At 36.1% G+C, this 23,031-nt stretch overlaps 1 protein-coding gene across 3 annotated transcripts in view; it reads right to left on the bottom strand.

Annotated features, from left to right (window-relative positions):
- The window catches only part of B3GALT1 (beta-1,3-galactosyltransferase 1), a 485,002-nt gene that overhangs the window by 319,192 nt on the left and 142,779 nt on the right, over positions 1–23,031 (bottom strand). For all 3 annotated transcript variants that reach the window (XM_046659206.1, XM_046659207.1, XM_046659205.1), the window contains one exon: positions 515–618. The gene's annotated coding sequence lies outside the window, so the exon portion shown is untranslated. The remainder of the gene's footprint in view (positions 1–514; positions 619–23,031) is intronic.

Here is a 23,031-nt window from a genome sequence, read left to right as displayed (position 1 = left end):
GATGCATAAAAAGCAGGGAACATTTTAGGATTTTCAAAAAGGAAAGCTTCTATTGCTCCCCGCAGAGCTCCCCCAAACAGATGTAGTGAGATTTGATCCTTTCGGCCCCGGAGCTGCTCTGGAGCTGCGCAGCCGTGCCAGGAGTCTCTGGCTGTGCTCAGCCTCTGCTGTGTACTGTGGGAATACCGTGCTTTCCATGTGCGCTGAAGAAGAAAAGGGCGGAGAACCATCTTCAGAGAGTATCTGTGCTTAAGGATATTTTAATCCAAAATGGCCAGATTGGTGCTTTGCGATTCTCATTGTTTCTACCTATCATTCTACTTCAAACATAAGAATATTTGCCAAGGAACTATTTCCAAACATCTTCACATGAAAGATAAAAAGCGTGAACTACCACGAAACTATAAATAAATATAGAGCACCCTTAATGCTTTTGATAATACTGCCTATTTTTACTTCACAGTTTCCTTAATTTTCAAAGATTACAAAACCAAAAGCAGGAATCAGCTCTTACCCTGTAACGAAAACTTCTGCCCTCGTCTCAGGGTAAAGCGTCTGCGTCTTCACACAATTCCTCCACTCCAGGACTGAGCAGTTCTTGAAGCGTCTCTACTGGGTCTAAGGAAAAAGAAAAATATATAAATAACCCTCTTGAGACGCTTCAGCTAACATTAACACTCGGTTTCAAGTTGTTCAGATTCTGTTTTTGCCATTTCATGAAATTTCCACATATCTCGCATCAAATTGTTTCATACAAAATAATCAGCATTTAAAGAACACAATTTGAAGAGGAAATTTTCTTTCTTTAAATCACTTAGAACCCCCCCTTATCCATCTTTGAATGAATGGACTCTTTACCTGTTATAATGTCATATTAACTATTTTGCACAATTTACTTACTTTTCCCTAAATTACAATTTTACTCTTTGGTCTGAATAATAGCAAATATTTTGCAAGAGAAGTCAAAAATTGGTAGGCTTAAACAGTCCTGTCAGTGGTTTCGCTAAAACTGTGTTATTGCTTTACTCTGCTACAAAATAAACGAACACATTTTGGTCTCTAATCTCCTATGCCTAATTTTTTTCTGACCTAAAAATCCCTCCCAGAACTCTAAGTACCCCATCAAGTCTATAATAACACTGACCTGAGCCAGTGAGAAAGGGTGCTCTGCCTGCATGTTCAATAGGATTGCCTTCCCTCACCACAAAGTTTCAGGCATTCTTTTTTGGAACTACTAAAGAAAATAAGCTGTCTTTGGCAGTCGATCACGGACCACTCTAATTCGATGAATCCGTTTTCTACAGGCTTTGCTTGGCAAGCCTCTTTCCACTGCCTGTGAACTGACTATGATTCTTTGCAAACCTCCTTTGCAATCCTACCCAAACACTTCCCTCTACATCCTAGAGTTATACGCTATTGAAAATATATTTTAAAGAAGACTTTTAGTGGAAATACCTAATTTTGGATCTTGTGTACACAAGCTTGTGTACTCATGATAAATCCATCTTAACCTCTGAAACCTATTATGCACATGGTGTTTACCGACAAAACTGTCTCAAGGTTAAGGGAAACCAGTGGTGTATTGCTGTGTAAGGCCCAGAGAAGTCGGGAAGTCTGGGCTGTGTCACTAAAATGTGCCCCTCTTTATGGGTTTGGTTTGTCAAATAATCTGCCTATGGAGGCTCATGATACTGGTCGGACAGTGTTTCTGAACTCTATTTCTAAGAATCATATTCTATATATATTTGGAATTCTTAAGAGCAAATAGTTGGAGATTGGAGAAAGTGGGACCAACAAATCCTCCCAGCAGAGGCATTCAGTAGTTTTTTAAATATGCAGTCCTTCCTTATTAATCTTATTATTTTTAACCTGGGTAATTTTTTGACTCCCATTAACCCAATTAAATGCCAATGAGAACAATATGAATAAATCTAAAAACCATAAAGTAGTGTGAAATTATCCAGACACAACAAAGTACATATTTTATGGTTACATTTATATAAGTTCTAGAAAAGCAAAAACATAGAAAAGGCTATGGTGATAATTAGAACAGTGTTGCAAGGGATTAACTGGAGAGTGGCAAGAGGGAACTTTCTGGAATATGGAAAAATTCTATATCTTGATGGGGATAGTAGTTACCTGGGTACATACACTTGAAAAAAACTCTATGGAACTATGCCTTCAAAATGTACCTTTTATTATAAGTATATTATACCTCAATAAAAACAAACAATGGGACTCAAAGAGACCTGTCAGTTTTGGAATTATTTTGAATCAGGAAGTTTTTAAGATGGCATCTTTACCTTCTTCCTGGACAGTGAAAAACAATTCTTCATTCTTTTATTCATGCATCCACTTAACAAAGCTTCATTAAGCACAAATATATCCAGAGTTAACACAGTGGCAATGTGCTAGAGAAAACAATAGTTGGCAAAACAAAAACCACCCCTATTATGGAGCTTGGAATCTGTTGGGGAAAATAGACAATTAAACTGGACAACGAGTTATGGCTGCAGCATTGAGAGAAGGCCCATGTTTTAACCAAGGGCTTGCATCAAAACAGAATGAACTATTTTATCCTAAACCCCATGCCAGTCTGAGCTGAAAACGTTGGTATTCACTGAGTCTTTAAAATCTGTTAGAGTGATCAGACCAAAGCAAACCAGATAATGTTTTTTCTATTAAATCAAGCCTACATATTCTCTAAATCTACTGAATCAAAACATCACAATACTTTTCATGTCAAATTTCATTTGGACATTGAAGTTTTTTTAAACAAAATTTAGGTCTTCTACACCCTAAGGCAGCTTATATACACAGCTGTCCACAAGGATAACATGGTGTTAAATGACCCTCTTTCCCATGAGCAGATCCCAGCTGGGAAGACAGGTGCATTTACTTCTGGTGACTCCGCTGCCAGTGAAGGATTTGCTGCCTCTCCCAACAACAAGCATTTTGCGTACTCATGATAAATCCAAGCTTGTGACAGGTGCAGTATTTGATATACAAACAAAGCATAACCATGAACAGAGCAGCATTCCTCTATAAAATGCTTTCAGGTAAATATATCTTCCTCACCATCAACCCCTCAAACACACTTTTAAATAAAGTCCTTCTGTGGGAAATCCAATTTTTAAAGCACATGAACATTTTCCTTGGCCTAACTGGTATCAAAAATCATTTTGTTCCTTTTTATGGCTTTCTAGTCCAAAATTCTTTCCAAAATGGGAGGAGAAATTTATAAGATTAAATAAATGAAAGATCATAATTAAAAAGCAAAAAAATAAAACACGAACCATATAATCAAATGATTGAATTTCCAAGCCTTCTAAGGAAGACTAGGCTACTATTTATTTTGTAAAACTGTCTAGAAGAAAACCAACATGATCTGTTAAAGATCGCTCTAAGAGGAAACATGCTAGAAACAGTGAGTAGTTAAAAAATTAGCTTTGGAATGAGCCGCTTACTTTAAACCAAGACCATAACGGATATTGAATGCCTTGTATTTAATTAACCAAACATCCACAACATTACCTCTTACTGTTCTCTACTGACCTTCCCAGTCTCTGACCAGACAACTTAGGGTGTGGGCTGCATTCAACTGGCAGGACAGAAAATGGCCACTAAACCCTAAAGTAACTGGGACTCTAAATAACTCTCTCTAGAGAGTTAATATGAGAACCATTCTATATACCCACAGAAAACATTGTCAGATTGCAATCCAAACTGTAGAATGACACTCTAATTACTTTCCTACTCTGGTCAGTGATAAATTCAGAAGAAATCCTCTATTGCTGTTTAGGAATTATGGTTCCTGTTTGTGTAGGTTTAACATATTTAATATTTAAGAAATGTTTATATTTTGACCAAGTAATACACTTTTTAAAATCCCATGTTTTATTTTTATTTTAACCAAATAGTTGATGATTAGAATGGTTAACACAATGGAACAATTTCCTAGCATTTTAATATAATCTTTCCTTCCACTTCTCCAATTTTTACTCTTCCAACCCCATTTTAGATAGTTTTGGTTTCAATTCTTTCCTTCTGCCAATGTGAATATCAGCTCCCTGTGCTTTTAGTTTCTTAGTCATCTTTTGATATTTACTGGTATTTTAAGGAATACTTTAAGGAAATATGTGGTATTGAATTTGTGAGATTTGAAGAACCCTGGCACATAAGTACTGGCACATAAGACTTCCTCAATGTCAATCCACTGGATACATTATTTTGGTGCAAAATTCTAGAAGATTTTTAATGGTTTTTACATTGTTACAGCTTTCTTCCCCACTAACTCTCAAAGATGTCACATCATGACATTTAGTCTGAAGGCTTGCATCCAATAATAAGATAAGCTCTCTCCATTGGTCCTTAGAGCAAATTTTAAGCAGCTCCAAACTTGTTAAATCTATTAAACACTAAAATCTATCTAACATCACTGAAACAGTTTGAAAGTGGAACTAAAATCTTTGGAACTAGTGACTTAGGACTGAATTTTTCCACAGGTTTAATTTTAGGAATGAGCTTTACTGCATATGCACACGTTAGATAAGTTCAAAGTATATATCTAGCTTCTAGCATGTGCCAGTCACTGTGCAAGGCACTACAGACACATGAATAAAACATAGCCCTCCCTCTAAACTAACTCATAGCTAAGACAATGAAGGTAAGGAGAAAAAAACACATAAAAAGATAATTTAATGCCATTTGGCAAGTGCTGTGACAAATGTGTGACACTGGACTAAGAAAAAAATGTAGGTTGGACACTCAATTTCCCAGATGAGGTGGGAAGCACTAGGATGGGTTCCACAAATATTGATTGAGTGTCTAACTTAGGGACAATAACGTGTCACCTAAACCAGTCCTTAAGATACTGTCCTGATTATTAGCTGCATATCTCATTAGACACATACACACTTGGTTTTGCCCTGTTTTTCAATCAATAATCTTTTCTTTAATATTTTCGTTAATATTTACCATGTGGCTACTTCAGGCAGAATTTTCTCACCCAGAAAATGTAAGTACCTATAGGGTTATTGTGATATTTAATGAAATAATATTTGTAAAATATTTAGTGCAATACCTGATATGTAGTAATTGCCATACTTATTGAAGATTTGGCTTGTCAATCTAGCTGTCTGCCCTTGGGCAAAATTTTCATGCGTAAAAGATATGGGATTTGTTATCACAGTTCTTTCCTCAGAAGACATTCAACTTGTCCAAATAAGTTGTTTGGTGTCTATATCTGAGGGGAGAGCTACATATTCCTCTAACACTAAAGTCTCATATGGAGCCATTTGTGGCTAGAGATCAGTTCTCAGGGGAGATAGCTGAGCCGAGGAGGTCTTCAAGGTTTCCAGATATCCATGGATAGGTTCTATGGGGTCTGTATATTCCTCTTAAATATAATGGATAGACAAATTGTGAAAGGCTTTGAAATGGACCAAAAGAAGACTGGATTCTTCAGTGAAAAGGAAGCATTATCTAGCACACACTTCTGAGTTATTTGATTCTATGGAGGGCAATTTGAGCTGTTTTGCAAAGCTGTACATTATAGATAACTGATAGCAGTTAAAAGGATACTTATCCAAAGACACACAAATTCCTTCTGGTAAAAAGAAAGTTGATTTCTCTCCCAGCTCCAACCCTAGGGGGAAAAGCTACTTTTGCATCTATTTGTAGATTCATTTCAACATTCCTGGCTCAACTATGTATGTACAAGTCAACATCTTATTAGTTTCCTCATTAATAACCGAGTTAAATAAAATTTTTGACAGTTGTTTCATATTTGTGTAACGATCTTGAGGGTAGGGTGCTTTTAAAAAATTATCATTTAATCATATTTTTTTATATTCATGTTTTGATTTCCCCTAATAATTAAAAAAAAATCTCTAAGTGATTTCTGGGTCTTCTAGACTACTACCTTATAACCAAGTACTGCCATATGAACCCAGTGTTCATGTTTGTAGATACAATCATTTTGGCACCAAGACGTATTGATAAGAATAGAGATAGGAAAATGTCAATGATAACCCCGTACAAAGAGCACTTCCACAAACAAAATTTTAGGAGAATTGTCGCCATGCAGTACACTACTGCCATGCTGGATACAAGAATCTGTACATAGAAAGACAATGCCATATTCACATGCTGTACAGATATTTCATTTCCGTACAACTTCTCCTGTTACATTAAAAACCAATATTGTGAAATTGAATTGCTCAGATTTGTAGATCTATTTGTATTTTATTTGTAATTATGTTTTGTAAGAGGCAGAAGCATAAGGCATTTATGCCTGGTTTTATGTTTGCATATTATTAAGTAATATTACAATAAAAGTGATTTTATACAGGAGTTCGAAGAGAAGATTTTTGCCCTTGTTTTTTTTTTCCCCCTTAAAAAGACTCTACATATTATACAAGTCTAGGAAACACTGGCTTGAAAGGTTGTGGAAAATGTATATTCCAAATTTCACATTTGCAGAAATTTAGCATCTAAGAGATTAAGCTCTGGTGTCCTGAAAGAGTTAATTTATTTCAATCTCATGATCATTTTTGATTCTTCCTGAGTACCCATCAGATCATGTAGTATAAGAACAAAGAAGGCCCAAAATAAATGTCACTATTTTTAAAAAATCTAGTCATAATGGAGCTTTGAAAGCTCTCCTGTGTAGCTGTAAAATATCATTCATCTCTTCAGATTTTGATATATTATTAATTTGAGTTTAGTAATATTAGAATTAGAGTATGAGATTATTTTATTAGCAAAGAACTGCAAGGAGAGATGGACTGATGTGGTATCCATTTTAAACCCAAGAAGAAAGGAAATATAATCATGCATATCTTAACGACAGAGATACGTCCTGAGAAATGCATCATTAGCCGATTTTGTCATTGTGAAAACATCACAGAGTGTACTTAAGGGAACAAAATTTGCCACTCCAAAATGTGTCTCTTTAACACGAGGATTATTTTTAGTTGATTATTTTTAAGAAACAAAAGACTCAGAAAGTTTTTCTTGCTACCTCCCCCTTAACTGCCTACCACAATTTAGTTAAAAAATTCTGTCTCAGGAACAAAGCTATCACCTTAGCATAATATGAACTAGGTGCCAGACAGGGAGGAACCTAGAAAAGCCTGTTTGTTGGGCTCCCCTCTGTTCTTCTGTTTCTGTGTGGCCAAACAACATTTGTTTTCCAAGTCAGTTTTCCTGGCTTTCTTCCATGTACGCATGCTATTAAACTTTTGATTGTTTTTCTCCTGTTAATCTGTCTCATGTCAATTTAATTCTTAGACTAGCCAGAAGAACCTAGAAGGGTAGAAGAAAATTTCTTCCTCCCCTACAGTACTTGTACAAACCTAGATGGTACAGCCTACTACACACTTAAGCTATACAATACTAATCTTATAGGACCACCATTGTATATGCAGTCCTTCAGTGACCAAAACGTCATTGTGTGGCACATGACTGCATACCAATCTGTGTTGTTTAAACCAATACAGTCAGTTTCTACTCTTCTAAAAACCAATTGCCTCTTGGGAAATGATAGCTACTAGGTGAGAAGTATGTTTTAGTTATTTAAAAAATACATTTCTTTCTACTTTTCACTTAACAGAGGCTTTTACAGAACTCAGTCTTAAAATTGTATATCTTGAGTTGACTCTTTTGGGGATCTAAAAGAGTGTTCTCTCTAGTGGTGAAGAAGGAAATACCAAATACCTAGTTAAATCTTACACCAGACAGAACAAGTAAAGATTCCAGGTGTAGCTTTCAACTTCTTGGAAAGGTAGAGTTTGGGAGATAATACCATGTGGAATGTAAGCTTGAGGATTTTTGATATCTACCCAGTGACTGAGGAATCCCCAGCATTTAGCTAATTAGAGACATGTCCATTTTTCTTTTGTACTTAGTTATCCCTAGTTCCTGGCACATTGTAGGCATTCAATAAATGAATCAATGCAGTTTACAACTAGGAGGGTTCGACCAAGACAGCATGCTCATGTTAGAAGATTTTTAAAAACAAACTTAGTGATAGCATGTGCAGCTCTATTATAACAAAAATATTTTAGCATTAATTGTGTTTTAATTGAAGAACATTATTTAAGTTAGAATATAAAGATATATAACTGGCACATTTATTGTTTTGTTTTTGTTTTAGCGTGAAGATAGGCAAACATAGATAAATATACAGTCACACCTATCATTTTATTCAATTGTGTATTTCTTTCTGTAGTGGGGTATTTTGCTATTAAACTAAATGCTGATTTTTTCCGTTTCTTTTAGTTCTATTTTCCCACTATATTTAAGTAGCGGAGAGGACTTTCTCTATGCTTCAGGGTATGGTTGCCTCAGAGAGAAAAAAGAATCACAGTTTTGGTCATTGAGCAATTAATTTGACCTTTTTAAGTCAAAAATGTAGACAATAGTCTTTAAGACCACGGTTTTGAGTTGCAAGCACCAGCAGCTTGAGAGGAAAAACATTCCAAAGCCTGGACTTAAATGTCAAGAGCCAAATCCTGGAGGACTTGGAGCAAAGGGTTTAGGCCACAGAGAGGGTGGAAAAAAATCAGTGATGCCATAGGAACAGTTTTCCTACAAAACAGAGAGGTGATAAAAATAAAAATCTTTCTGGACTAGAAAAGAGAGAGAGATAGGGAAAGGAGAACAAAATGAGTATAGATAGTGTAGGGGAGGAAGACAAATCCTCTACTCTCTGGGTCCTTCTGGATGCACTACAAATTAAATTGACATGAGACAGAATACCAGAAGAAAATCAAACAAAGCTTTATAACACATATACATGGGAGACACTCAGGAAAACTGAGCAACTCACCAAAACGGCAGAGGTTCTCATATTAAATACCATCTTCAGCTAAAGACAAAGGAGGATGTTGGAGGTGGGGAAGTCAGTTATGGGAGATTACCAGAAAAGCACAGTAAGCAAAAGTAAAGTTATTATGCAGATTTAAGTCCTTGCCTTCTGCATTGATGAGAGTTTCTAGAGATAAGGTCATGTGGCCTTCTTCCTGATACCTAGAGAAAGATACCTTTACAGATGGAGATTTCCCTTACAAATGTAAATATCTCTTACAAAAGGCAAATTCTGATTTTCAGAGCTTCTTCCACATCTGCAGTTTTTAAAAGTCACCAGCCCAAAATAATCCTCAAGCCACAGAGACACATTTTGGGATGACCAATTCTGACCTCCTATAATAGTATGAATGGCCATATTCTCTGAATCTACTTTTGGGTTGAAACTCTGGAGAGTTCGGTGACAGAAACTCCACAAAATATTTAATAACTTTTGCACTGGTGACTCATCCCATATCTACTCTGGAATTTGAGAAGAAAATAATCTTACCAGTTACCCTTCATCGAACTAGTTAGCTGCAGAGGGTAGAAATGCCAGCTAGGCAGATCTAGGGAAGGAGAGCAACTGAGAAGGACCCCTATCTTACCCAAGTTTCCTTCAGCTGTCAAGACGTATGAAGAAAACAACAGATTTCTCAAGATCATGACTGAGGAACAAAAGATAGTTAAGAGTTGAGAATCACTAAGCCTAAAGTGTTACTTTACTGGATGCGGGGGGATTCCAGAGCTGAAGAAAGTTTGCAGGATGGGTAGCTCTAGCTAGGGGTCAGACGGAAGGTGCTGCTAAGTCCCAGAGTACCACAAAGCCAGTAAAAGCCAAACAAGAGCCTAGGTCTGCAGGGGCAGAATTCCATGGTCCCACAGAACATCTTCCATGTTATCAACGCCTATACGACAGAAGTCAAATGACAACCAAAACCACAGATGACAGAGATGCAACCACAGATCAGACATCCTGATTCTAGGATAATATATAAAAACTCAGTAGGAAAAAGAAGGAAGGGGTAGGAAAAAGTGGTGATGGAAAATTGTGAATTAAATCAAAAGTGAGTAAGCTTGAAATAAGAGATGACCAAGTTACTTTCAACTGGCAAGATTAAATTTTCTCCTGCCAATCAAAAAAGGACCAGAGAGTTGATTTACACTTACTAATAGACAAACGAAAGTTGTTTTGTTACACACTTGAATCTGTGACTTGTTACATTTCCTTCTCAGTCACACATATTTTTTAACACAAAAGCTAATACATACAAAATATATGCTCTCCCACAAACACATAATAATCCACATTTAAATAATCAAATAGTAACTAACAGAGAGCAGAAGAGATTGTTCTGCAATTACTGGATCCTCAGTATTTAGCATAATGCTTGACATAAAATACACATGAATATTTTTGAATAAGTAATTGAAGAATAAATTAATCATTGCCAATACACATCTGGATAATAATAATAAATGCTAATATTAGTGATCACTTAGTTGTACTAAACTTTTGTCTGTACCACCTCATTTAATCCTCACCTACTTATATAGTAAGTAATATTGTTATTGTTATTTAACAGAGTAGGAAAATATGGTTTATAGGGGTTAAATGACCTGCCCAAGATCCCAGAGCTAGTAAGTAGCATATGTGGGATGTAAGAGTGCACAATCTGAAATACTACAGAGGTGACTCTTGATAAAAAAAAAAAAAAGTTGTTTTTGAATATTTGAAGCAATTTTGGAAAGTTGGTACCACATTATCATTTGCTTTTTTTTGTCTTCACAGTTTTTATTTTAGTGCCCTCGGTTAGTATCACAGCATGGCAGATCTGGGAGGGACTCTAGATATAAATCACCTGGTTTAGTCTCCTAGTTAACAACTGATAGAATTGACCCACTCAAGGGCACAGAACAAACTAATTGTTCTTCCTTTAGGGAAAAACCCTCTTGCTAATCTATTTTCCTTCAATATTTTCTCTTTTTTCCTTGCCCATTTTAATTGTTAAAAGAGTTGGAGTGGTGAAGAGTAGTGGTGTTTAGGATTGCGAAGGATTGAGAACAAGAGATCAGTCGATGAAGGTTGAAGTTAGAATTGGCAAAGCAAACTCCTTTGCATAAATATAGTACTAAAAATAGTATCTTAAGCTATGCTTTTAAAGAGCTTGTCAAATCTATCCATCGTAAAGGAATTCTTCATATAGCAGGAATACTATTATCTTGGACCTCTGGGCTATTTTATTGCAAAGCAGATTTTCCTATTTTGAAGATCTATTTTGTTTATATTCTATTTTAACGTTCTGGGTCAACTTGCACAATACCTAAAATATAATAAAAGATCAATTCTGCTTGAAATAATAAATAGATCTTCCACATGCCACTCACATGTTGGTGTTTTCTATTCTGTCATTCAAAATGTGTTTTTGTTGTTTATTTTCAATCAGCTTACTCAAAAAGCAGGGTGAACAAATAGATGTATTCAAAACTGATGATTCAACCAAATGTGTATGAGGAGAAATGATATCTCTAAAATGTTGAATAGTTTTTACAACCATCCTTTCTTTAAAACTATTAGACACCAAGGTACATTGACAAATGGGTCTAATAGTTTCTTTGCAGTGGTCATCACTGAAGAATTGGTAATGCACTGTATTATTTTGTTAGACACGCACTTCTAGTGACATTATAGTGCCCATAAAATGGTCTGATAACTTACAATTGGGAAAAAAAACTAAAGTAATATATTACAGACTTCGTAAAAATGTTTCTTTGGAACTCACTTTCACAGTATTTTAGGATTTCACTGTATCATCCTTCCTCTTCTGTCTAATCTCATTTCATTCTTCTTATCATCCTTAAACTGTTCATGCAGCTAGTTTTTGTTTAAATACTTCGGTGCTGTTATTTTTTATGGTCAATCACTGCTTAGCCTGGAGCAACAAATGTGCAGCCGAGTCAAGGATGTGAACACAGTGCGGCCAATCTGAGAGTGGGTCACATAACACCAAGGATGTCATTTCATCCTGCCCTCTAGTTCTACTTGCCGACATGTCTTTTTAAGCACTTTTAATTTATGTCCTTCTTCCACTTTTTCTGAAAGGCTAACATGTCACCCTCCTTCCCACGTACAGGGTTTAAATCAGCCCAACATTCAAAAGCACATATACTCCTAAGTGGAGAAATCTTAAACATGAAAAGCATTTGCCAAGGTCTTAGCTTTTGCTCCTCCTTTTGAGTTGAGCATTAAGATCCTTTGATGACTCCTAAAGCTTGAAGAATTAATGAAAACATGGATATGATCAAACAGTTTTAAAGTAATTGGCCAATCTGTTCCTTTTATCTTCTGCAGACAGAATTATTTACAAAACTACAATACTTACTGAAGAGAGGCTTTCTGAATATTCAGAAGAAACTTTTTTCTCTGCTTTTCTTCATATTTGGTCACCCTCCCTTTCTCTTTTTTCTTTTCTTCTTTGCCTCCTCTTCTTTAATTTCCTTCTTGCTAATGATTCCATTTCATCAATTAAAATTAAATATGAATTGTAAGTGATAAAATAAGTTGCTCAACTTTGCTCAAAAAGTTAAGGAAGTTATTATCTCAGTGAGACATGTAGAGGATGGAATTTCAAAATTTTATTTTTAATAAGTACCTATATTTTTAAATGAAGGAATAGACTTTTTCATAGAATGTTTTATTAAGATATTAAGACCCTAAAACAGTTGATAGAATTTCAAATCTGTCAACAGTATTCCTGGCTTAAAGGAAAAGCCCAAGAAGCTGTCAAGGCTTAACAGGACAAAAAGAATCATGTGTTGTATCTTTCAACATCAGTTGCTTTTGTAAAGCTGCAGACTCCAAAAGGGAAATGTGACTTGAGGCCACAACCATGTGGTCAAGATATAATATTTTCTGAACTTCAGATCATAAAAATAATAAATACTTATAACCACATCCACTGACATTAGAAAAATTCTCAATACTTCTAGCTGTCCTGACTCTGGCTGTGCTTATCCAAGATAAATACCTAGAGCTGCTAATTTGAATTCTAAGCACTGTCCACAATAGAAGTAAGCCAACTGCATGAATGCCATAGTGTTCTTTCTGATCCATTTATTATCATGAGTTGTTATGGTTTGAATTGCTTTCCCCCAAAATTCATATGTGGAAGTCCTAATTCCCAGTACAGTAGGATGTGATCTTACTTGTAAAGAGGGTTGTTGCCCATGTAATTAGTTAAGATGAGGTCATCCTGGAGTAGGGTGGGCCCCTAATCCAATATGACTGTGCTCTTGTGAAATGAGGAAATCTGGACACAGACAGATACACAGGGAGAACGCCATGTGAAGATGAAGGCAGGGATCGGGGTGATGCAGCAGAAGCCAAGGAACAATGGAGATTGCCAGCAAACCCCCGAAAGCTAGGAGACAGGCATGGAACAGATTCTTCTTCACAGCCTTCAAAAAAACCAACCCTGCCCACACTTTGATCTCAGACTTCTAGACCCAAGAACTGTGAGACAATAAATTACTGTTGTTCGAGCCACCCAGTTTGTGGTACTTTGTTACGGCAGCCCTAGCAAGCTAATAGTTATTTAGTAAGAAGATATATAAAATCTGATGTGATAGTTACAATGCATAGCATGTATATTTATTTGTTATTACAAGGAAATAAAATCTTCAATCATCCAGTAATTATACTGAATTGGCAATCCAAAATTTTTAGAATCACATTTATGTACTTCCTTTCGAGAACAAATTACACCATGAATAATTTACATTTTAACATCTGGGTCAAAATCCCATCAAATTTTAAGAGTCTACCAAATAGTGATAGAAAGAAACTACAAGATAGCTTCAAGAACCGATTAAAGTATTATTGACAGCTAGTTCAATTTGTGCCACATCATTTGCATCTGAGCTAACTGCAGTGGATCCAGGTTTTATGGGGTCTGAATCTTATACAACTTTGGGATCTCTACTTAAGAAAAAAAGACAAGATTATAAGTCAAAAGTTAGATTCATATGGAATGGACACGTGTAGTGATAGTCCTTGAAGCTTAGTCTTGATTAACTTCACCTTAAATCAATCTCTGGAGATAAGACAGTGACAACACGGTCCAGAGACACACAACCAGTTTCACAGGGATGCAGTAATGTAAGACAATTTTGCTAGACTATAACTGTGAAATAAACAAAAGTGGAAACACAAGGGAAAAGACAGACAATGATGCCAAAAGATACTGCAAAAGTTCTAGACAGATCAATCCAGCCTAATCTCACGTCATCATTTCTCAACAAGCAATTGTGCTCTATAGACAATGAGTAAGACTGTGTTGATGAGAAGCCAAATCAATTAGTGGTCCAGTTTGGCAATTTAGAGCAAACAGTAAGTCAAAACAGCTATTGAAATATGAAACAACTGATTGATTAGAAATTCTCCATATTCCAGTTGGGTATCTCATGGACACAGGTTCATATACTAACATCTCCATTCTGTCCTTTTCCCTCTGTAGAATATTCAGTACCGAGCCTTTTTAAGGTCAGCTAAACAACCTGTGCTATTTCATGTGCTTACGCCTCTGTCCTTTCTAGTTTCTCTTTTTGGTTATCATTCCTCTTTGTCTTCCCAGTAAATGTCTGCTTACCTTTCCCATATGGTTCAGTCCCAGACCTTAAAATAATGGGTTGAGCTTCCATTTCTTTACATTACTCTACATTACTCCAGGATAGTTATGTTCTTGAACCCATAAAATGTGATACATTGTCTAAGAAGAGACACTTTAAAGTCTCCACCTTTCTTTCCTGTTTATTCTCCTCACATGCAGCAGCAATCCCTAGTCATCTTCCTTCTAAATTATCCTCAAACTCCTCCCCCAGCTTTGGTTCTCTCATACGTTCCCCTTCCTCCTTCACTTGATTTGCGTAATCAAAGAACTGATCAGCCAAAGGCAGAACCTTTCGAGGAGGGCAGCGGAGGGAAAGAAACTAACAACACCCCCTTTAGCTCCAGGTGGAAGGGAAAGGCTGGGGACACTCTATGTTGATAATACATGCTTCGTCTCTTTGCAGAACCCAAATACTCTCAGACACTCCAGGAAAACCTCCTTAATGACCCACTGCTGCCTCTCTCATCATTAACTGATCACTCTCCCTTCCTTTTTTTTTTTTTACTACCTCTGTACCTTTAACATGTTTATGTTATTGCACTGCTGATAATATATTGAAATTTATTTTTTTTAAGTCTGTTTCTGCCAAAGTATGTGAACTTCTTGAAATCAGGGACTCTATATTCTTAGTGCCTAGTATAGTGATGGGCACACAATACCTTCTCAGGTACTGTTTGTAAGAAAGTGTTATCTCCACAGCTTATTCCCAATGTGTCAGTTCCTTTGAGTCTTGTTTCTTTAGAATATATATGATAATTGGAAATGTGTTATGCTAACTTTTAGAGAGGCAGGCATATAGTAGTTGCTCAATAAATATTTATTGATTGAAAGAATGAATTTATACTATTTGAGCTTGCAGATAATTAACCTCTGCAAATAGACTTTAAGGCCCTAAGTAGAACTCATTGCAGATTTCTGAATACAGAATGTACCCAATACTGATTTCTTAATTAATGATATAATTAAGTAGTCAAATTCAGGCAAAATTTGCTTTTGGCAATTTTAATGTTTCACACAGAAAATGAGTTAACATTCCTTCATTTTTTTCACACAAAAAATAGGAAGGACAATTAGACCACACGTATATGGCAGCTCTGTTCCTTTGATGCTGCCAAATAAAGACTATACTTCAGTCACAAAAATGAAGAGTGAGGAAGAGCATAGCAAGCAGAGGGAAAAACAAGGGGAAGGCTTTGAAACAGGAGGAGCTTGGAAAGGTCAGAGAAGAGAAAGGATAATTGAGTGTTTCCCAGACAATAGTGAGGGTTTGCTGGATGGGTTAATCTGTGTAGGATCTTTTAGGCTATGATCAGGATTTCAACTTTATCCTAAAATTTCGTGGGAAGTCATTGAACCTTCAGCAGGGTGTGAGTCACCAAGCTGGATCCACCAGACCCAAGAAGTAGGAGGATTAGATTTTGTGGGGAAGACTGGATTAAACTCATGAATTGGGAGTTCATGAGTGGGAGGGTGCTGAGATGGTTTGGAAAGGTCCAATATACTCAGAGGCTAAGCCTTTGGCAAAGAGATTCCGGTTCATTCTTGTAAACATTTCCTACTCCACTTTTATTCTGCAGCCTTCCAAACATATGCACTGAGATAGGAGTAACTGAAAAATGTATATGTATGAATTCTGACTTGAAGTCCTATGACAGCATCTTATCAGCATCAGCATATAAAGATTGGCTAATTTGTAAATCCTGTAAAACCTACACCCAGATGCGTAGGAATAGCAGAGTTAAATATGCACTAATTATATTTACACAGTGAAAACATATTGAAATAGACACTGAAACGCTGAAACTAGCTGGTTAGTATATAGCCAATCATAGCAAGAAAGTGAACAGCAAAACCACTAGAAGAGCCGATTACAGAAAGGGAGTTCCTTACTATAGAGTATAGGAACCCTGAGCTTTCATGGTCTGCTAGCACTTTCTCCTACTACAGCGGTTCATACTATGCCTCTGCTCTTCTAACCCCTGGCTGAAGACTCTGGGCCTCTCACTGAGAGCCCTGGAATTGGATAGCCACCATGAATGAAAGGTCATCCATAGTTTTACAGTGACTAATGGATCATTTGGGCACTTACCAAGAGTTTAAAGTACTAGGAACTTGTACTCCTGCTTCAAGAGGAGTATGTGTGGTGTATATATTAACAGGAATGTTAATTCTAGATATATTGAATAATACTACACTGGGTAGTTTTTTGTAATGTTCAATAATCCTATAAGTTATTTGGAAAGGCTACCTCTGGTCAGTTTCCATGTGCCACCTTGAAACCAATTCACTGTAGGTGTTAGACACCCTATAGCTTTGATAGCAATCTACCCAAACTCCGTATCAGCTGGATTTCCCCAATGCTCATTAGTTTCTGACAAAGGCTGCCAAAATCTCAGTTTCTACATCTGCTCTGTTAAATCTTCAACTCCAAAACCCATCTTTCATTTTCAATGGGAGTAATTTGGAAGATGGGATTTAGTATATTATTTTTTTTTTCCTTCTCAGCTAACTGTGAAGGGATAAAACTATTCTATCTATAAAAGGATAGTTTGTATATAAGAATGTGTCTTTCCACTAAGTCTTAGTTCTATTTATGTGACATAAATGAACCAAGTGTTGATTTTTATTTACAAAATGCACATGTATTTAATGTGTTCTAATTAATTAGCAGGTCCTATTCAGACGTAATAGTTCCCACAGGCTTTTTCAGGAGAAAAACCTAAACAAGAAAGAGTTTCTTCATCTTGTTTATCCAGTATTCTGCTTATCTATTTTTAGCAGATTCCTCTTTACTTTTCCCCAATGGACGGGATCAAGGAGCTGAAACTACATTATAATGAATCTCTTCAATCAGCCCGCTCTTTCTTACCTGCATAAAGGATAACAAAATATCAAGCTGCCAAGAGCCACGAAGCCTATTTTCTATGTAGAATAATGAATCCTTGGGACAGAGGCTCTGAATGTTCCCTTCAATAGCTAAACGAAACTAATTAAGCTAGTTGGTAAAGTAGGTACATATTTTATTTTTAATTTTACATTTCCTCAATGCTTTTCAAAGTTCAGTAAATAGAAATAAGCTCCCAGAAACCAGTCTACTATATCTCACAAAGTAAAACTAAAATACTAGTGAATATAATCTTAAGTAACACTGTAAAATCTTCAACATGAGTTGAATGAATTGTGATACTGTGCAGTCCGTAGAGTGGGGGTGGGCTGTAGAGGTTATGGGGGTAGGGGCAACCTCAACTCATAAAGATGAGTTCCAATCCCTCTCCAGCTCCTTATGTTTCCAACTGCAATTTAGAAATCAACGTTAAAAAAGAAAAAAACCCAGAATACTTAATAACTATTGTAGTTATTAAAACAATCTCATATCACTCTATAAAGTATTATCTAAAATCCAAATCTTTACAACATTCCAATAAATTTCATTAGATTACAGCTATATCTATATATTATTTACAATTTAAAGTTATGATGTTGAGACCAAAATCTATTTCTTAATGAGAGAAAAGGAAGACAAAACATGTTCACACTACTATTTCTATTTAATTTGTAATTGCTAGAACCCATAAAAATGAGTTAACTGATTTTTAGTTTTTCATGGATTGATCTGACAGCAGAAAATGATTAATGGGCCCATTCCTGGACATGATTATACCAGTGAACTTAGTGGACCTTCTTGCCACTATAAAATTAATGGCACCAAATAAACTCCCTTTGAGATAGAGCAGGAATCAAGTAGAGAGACATTGGGTTTGAAGTTGATGAGATGTACTGCTGAGCCCTTGGTCCTGGAACTCATGAATATATATCAGGATTATGGTTCAGAGGAAAGCTACTGTGATGGGAGCTTATTTTTGAAAGTGGACAAAATGAGTGCTCAGAAAAAAATAATAATTCTATTCTTGAGAATCTACACTGTGGGAAGACAGTCTTCTGTTGCAAATCCTACAGAAATAATTTTACACAATTTGTTACTAATAAGGAAATAGAGAATACTTGACAATTTGTGTAGGTTTTGGAGATATAAAAGGCTAGTCACTTTTTAATGCTAGCAATAGTTTTTTCTTACTTGCCATGAATTTTTAATGATCACACATATTAATTAAAAAAATCAAGTGTTGATATCTAAAAATATGAATGATAATTAGAAACTGCACTCCAGTATAGTTTCATGTTTCTAGAAAGACAAGTATAATTTGACAGCATGTTATCAGACTCTTTACTCTATATAGATAATATTTTTAACTGTTTTATTTTACAATAATTGCCAGTAACTGTTAAAACACATTTTCAGTATTATTAATAGTGATTTAAGATACATTTTATTAAGATTTAGAATGTGTTCTTATCATAGACATATTTATTCATGTGTACTGCTTAGTGCTTAAGTGTACCCCTGTACTGCTTACTAGTTGGTAAAGACTTTGGATAAATGGAGAAAACCAATTTAATTCTAAATGTAAAATCTCAAAATTTCATAGTTGAAATTTTGTTTTTCCAAGATATTATTTATTTAACAAATACACAATAAATGTATAATAAATATATACTAGACATAAATACATATTAAATGTTAGTTTAATAAATATATACTAAATAAATATTTAGGCAGTATATGTCATTATGTGTCATTTAACAATTGGGACATGTTCTGAGAAATGCCTCGTTAGACGATTTCATCATTGTGCTAATGTCATGGAGTGTACTGAAGGGGAACAAATTTTGCCACTCCAAAATGTGTTTCTTTAACATGAAGATTGTTTTAGGCTGATTATTTTTAAGAAACAAAAGACTCAGAAAGTTTGTCTTGTTACCTGCCACTTAACTGCCCAGAAAATCTCAGGTTAAAAAAAAAACAACCTGTCTCAGGAAGCAAGCTATCACCTTAGCATAACATGAATGAGGTGGTAGTTAGAGAGGAACCAAGAAAAGCCTGTTTATTGGGCTCCCCTCTGTGTTCTTCTGTTTCTATGTGGCCAAACAAACTCTTGTTTCCCAATGTTTGCTCCTTTTCACCTACCTGTGAATTGCCTTCCATCCCTTTGGAGTCCCTGACTTTCTCCACCACCATCTTCTTTTGTCTTTAGCTGAGGATGATATTTAAGGTGAGGGTTTCAGCCATTTTGGCAAGTTACCTGGTTTTCCTGGGTTTCTCCCCTGTATACTTGTTATTAAACTTTCGTTTGTTTTTCTCCTGTTAATCTGTCTCATGTCAATTTAATTCTTAGACCAGCCAGAAGAGCCTAGAAGCGTAGAAGAAAATGTCTTCCTCCCCTACATTACTTACACAAACCTAGATGGTACAGGCTACTACACACTTAGGCTATATAGTATTAATGTTTTCTTTTTTTAAAAAAAGATTGGCCCTGAGCTAACATCTGTTGCCAACCTTTTTCTTTCTTTCTTTCTTCCTCTCCCCAAAGCCCCAAGTACGTAGTTGTATATCCTAGTTGTAGATCCTTCTGGTTATGGTATGTGGGACACCTGCCTCAGCGTGGCTTGATGAGTGGTGCCAGGTCTGCGCCCAGCATCCAAACTGGCAAAATCCTGAGCCAGTGAAGCAGAGCATGCGAACTTAACCTCTCGGCCATAGGGCCAGCCCCTATATGGTATTAATCTTATGGGACCACTGTCATATATGTGATCTGTCATTGATTGAAATGTTGTTATGCAGTACATGACTGTATAGCCACTTATATCCAACATTGTACTGGAGGACGTATCTAGTGAATAAAATGAAAAGAAACTAATGTCAAGGGGTTAGAAAAAAAAAAAGATGGCATGGTTGTATAAGAAGACAAGACAAAGGAATCGATAGAAAAATTATTAGATTAATAAGTGAATTTAGCAGGATCTCTGGACCTGAAGTCAACATCTAAAAAAGTTTATATTTCTATATAACATTGCAATGAATTTGAAAAGATGGTCACCAACTATATATGTGTGTATGTGTGTGTGTGTGTGACGTATATGTGACATGTACAAGAATTTTGTTATGGGTTGAATTATGTCCCATAAAAAAGAAATGTTGAACTTCTGATGAGACAGGAACAAGCTGCTGACCCAAGAAGATAAGGCCCCTAATCAATCGACAAGCTAGGAGAATCAGATAGAGGCCACCAAGATACACATTCCACAGCCTCTGGACTTTCTTGTGCTTATGCATGGACCCTAGTACCCAGGAGTCTACTGACCAGGTGACCCTAGCCCCACTGGCATAGTAAAAATCACACCCAGGGGTGGAGAGCTAGCATGCTAATGATATATGCAATGCATGTGGTGGCATGTTGAACAACAGTGCAGGTGCAAGCACAACCCCACCTCTACCTGCCATGACAAGGCACTCCTCTCCAACCTTTGCCTAATAAAAGCTCCACAATCCCGGTCCCTAATGAGCCAGTCACCTGCCCCTTTCCTTTCTGCACCAGCTCCCTTGTGCCTCCCTTGTGCACAAGCTAATAAACTTTTACTTTTCTACTCCCAGTTGTTGTCTGTCTTGATTTCCACCATGGGGGACAATAAGAACCCAATGTTCCAGTAACAATAACCCTTAACACTTCAGAATGTGATTTTATTTGGAAATAGGGTCTTTACACAGGTAATCAAGTTAAAGTGAGATCATTAGGGTTGGCCTGATCCAAGATGACTGGTGTTCTTATAAAAAGGAGAAATTTGGGGGCCAGCCCCATGGCAAAGAGGTTAAGTTCATGTGCTCCGCTTCAGGGGCCCAGGTTTCGCAGGTTCGGATCCTGGGCATGGACATGGCACTGCTCACCAGGCCATACTGAGGTGACGTCCCACATGGCACAACTAGAGGCACTCCCAACTAGAATATACAACTATGTACTGGGGGGCTTTGGGGAGAAGAATAAAGGAAAAAAAACAAGAGAAATTTGGACACAGAGACAGACATGCACAGAAGGAAGATGATGTGAATATACACAGGGAGAAGATGACCATGTGACTGGAGTGGTGCATCCACAAGCCAAAGAACACAAACGATTGCCCACAAACCACCAGGAGGTAGGAAAAGGCAAGGAAAGATTCCCTTATAGTTTTCAGAGGGAGCATGGCTCTACCATAGCCTTCAGAACTGTGTGATAAACAAATTTCTGTTTTAAGCCCCCTACTTTTTGTTACTTTGTTAAAGTAGCCCCAGGAAACTAATGCAATTCACATCAACATTATTTGTTGTATCTGAAATGTTTAAACATCTTAAAGAAACAGAAGAACACACAGGGGAGTCCAACAAACAGGCTTTTCTAAGTTCCTCCCTAACTACTACCTAGTTCATGTTGTGCTAAGGTGATAGCTCACTTCCTGAGACAGATGTTTTTATCTGAATTCTTGTAGGCAGTTAAGATGGAGGTAATGAAGACAAACTTTCTGTCTTTTGTTGCTTAAAAATAATCATCCTAATATAATCCTCATGTTAAAGAGACCCATTTTAAGATGGCAAATTTTTTCCCCCTGTAGTATACTTTATGATGCTTGCACACTGACGAAATCGCCTCATGACACATTTCTCAGAACATATCCCTGTCATTAAGTGATGCATGACTGTAGTGGTATCCTTGCCGTGTTCCTGATCTTATGGGGTAAACACTACCAATTTTGTCATTAAGCATAATGTCAGAAATACTTTGTCAGATTGAGAAAATCTTTTCTATTACTAGTTTAACAGTTTTTTTATTAAACAGAAATGTTGAATTTTATCAAATTCTTTTTCTCTATTTATTGAGATGAACATCTCATTTCTTGTTTATTTTATAAATGTGTAAATTTTATTTTGTAAATCTTGTAAAGGTTAATTTTTGAATCTTGCATCATTGGAATAAACCCAACTTGATCACTATGCATTATCCTTTTTGCATATCATGGAATTTGATTTGCTAATATTTTGGGTAAGATTTTTGCTTTTATGTTATGAGAAAGAGTAGTATGTAATTATCTTTTCTTGTAAGTCCTTGTCAGATTTTGATTAGATATGATTAAAAAACCATTTTATAATCCATTCTCAAAAGTAATTTATATTGAAAATTGTTTATCATAGACCTAAAGGGATAAAATTTTTTTCTATAATATTACTGTCCTTCAGATAGTGAAAATCAGGAGTCCATAGAATTTTCCCAAGATTGGCATTATTCCAGAAAGATTTACGCTTCCACAATTTCATGGCCCTGGAGTCTCCCAGGGAACAATAATAATCTGTCCCTTTCTACCCTCTGACTATGCTTTATACTTTTTCCAAGCACTTATCACCAACTAACATATTATATGTGTATTTGTTTGGATGATTATTGTCTATTTTCCTCCACTGGAATAGAAGGTACATGAAGTAGGGCCTTTGGTTTACCCCAATGCCTTATACATCTGGGGCATACTAGACACTTAATATATATTTTTTGAATAAATACATTAATCTCATACTGTATCCTCTAGATTGTATATATGCACGTATGTTGTACCAAGTTTATAAAGTGTGTGGTTATTATCTGTTTACTTG

This window comes from Equus quagga, chromosome 4, assembly GCF_021613505.1.
Source record: "Equus quagga isolate Etosha38 chromosome 4, UCLA_HA_Equagga_1.0, whole genome shotgun sequence".
In the NCBI taxonomy this organism is placed as follows: Eukaryota; Metazoa; Chordata; class Mammalia; order Perissodactyla; family Equidae; genus Equus; species Equus quagga.
This window is presented reverse-complemented; position numbering and strand designations above follow the sequence as displayed.